Source organism: Pteropus vampyrus, unplaced genomic scaffold, assembly GCF_000151845.1.
Source record: "Pteropus vampyrus isolate Shadow unplaced genomic scaffold, Pvam_2.0 Scaffold303, whole genome shotgun sequence".
In the NCBI taxonomy this organism is placed as follows: Eukaryota; Metazoa; Chordata; class Mammalia; order Chiroptera; family Pteropodidae; genus Pteropus; species Pteropus vampyrus.
In genome coordinates, this window is record NW_011889084.1 from 575,737 (window position 1) to 577,187 (window position 1,451).

General features: G+C 36.8%; 1 pseudogene; it reads left to right on the forward strand.

Moving 5' to 3' along the window:
- The first annotated feature begins 996 nt into the window (after window positions 1–996).
- LOC111730233 lies at window positions 997–1,115 on the forward strand (annotated as a pseudogene).
- Window positions 1,116–1,451: the final 336 nt, after the last annotated feature.

Consider the following 1,451-nt stretch of genomic DNA (forward strand, 5'->3'; position numbering starts at 1 on the left):
AGTATTTAATAGATAAAGAGTTTCACTTGAGGAAAACAAAAAAGTCCTGAAGATGGTTGGTGTTGATATTTGCAGGACAATGTAAATGCAGTTAATTCCATAGAACTGTATACTTACAATGGTTTAAATGGTAAATGTTGTGTTGCACATATTTAATCACAATAAAAAGAAATGAACTACTGATACATGTTAGGACATGATTAACACTGAAACATCCTAAGTGAAAGAAGCCAAGCAGAAAAGGCCACCCAGGCTGGAGTCATCTATGCGTTTTAAATCTATCAAGAGTGGAGAAATGAGAGAAAGTTTCCATAACAGTTACAGAAAAATAAAACTGATTACAACGAAAAAAGACATCTCACACAGTTGAGGCAGATGGTGAAAGATGAAGCGGGACTGTGGATTGGATTATAATGTAGAAATCATTAATGATTTCCTCATTGGGGTTATGTGCTGAGGAGGTGGGTGGTCCCTAGGACAGCTCATCTGTTTTGGATAAAACACTGGAGTACTTCCTGTGACATGGCAAATGTGGTAAAGCAATAACAGCTGGGGAATCTGAGTGTGGAGATAAAGAGTATTTGTACCGCTATTGCAAATTTTCTGGACATTTGAAATTACTGGACAGTAAATCACTTTCTGAAACAACCACCTCCATACCACCCACTAAAGCAGAGAAGACATCAAACTTCGTTAGAGGCCAAGCCCTGTGCAAATCCAGCACCCAAAGTGGCAAGGCTAATCCCGCATGTGGGAATCCACATGTTATTAAAAGACACTGTGGGAAGATTATATTAGTAGCCACTATATCTAGGGTGTCGTGGACGACCTGGGATGTGATAGACACAGTGGGATTTTTTGAATTCCAATTTTCCACATCACTCTATCACCAAAAAACTGTTAGAACTAATTAAAAAATCTAGTAAATTTGCAGGACACAAAATCAACATATGAAAATCAGCTGCATTTCTATATACTAACAAAAAGCCTTCAGAAGTCTACGGCCATGCCACCCTGAACATGCCGGATCTCATCTGATCTCAGAAGCTAAGCAAGGTCGGGCCCGGTTAGTACTTGGACGAGAGACCACTTAGTAATACCAGGTGCTGTAGGCATTTAAAAAATAAAATAATATAAAAATATCAGAAAGAGAAATTAAGATAACAATCCTATTTACAATTGCACCGAAATGAATAAAATACCTAGAAATAAATTTAAATACGGAGGTGAAAGACCTATACACTGAAAATATAAGGCATTGGTGAAAGAAATATAAGAATACACAAATAAATGGAAAGATAGCCCATATTCATGGACTGGAAGAATTAATATTGTTAAAATGGCCATTCTACACAAAGTGACCCACAGATTCAATGCAATCTCAATCAAAATTCCAATGGCATTTTCACAGAAATAGAACAAACAATCCTAACATTTATACAGAACCACAA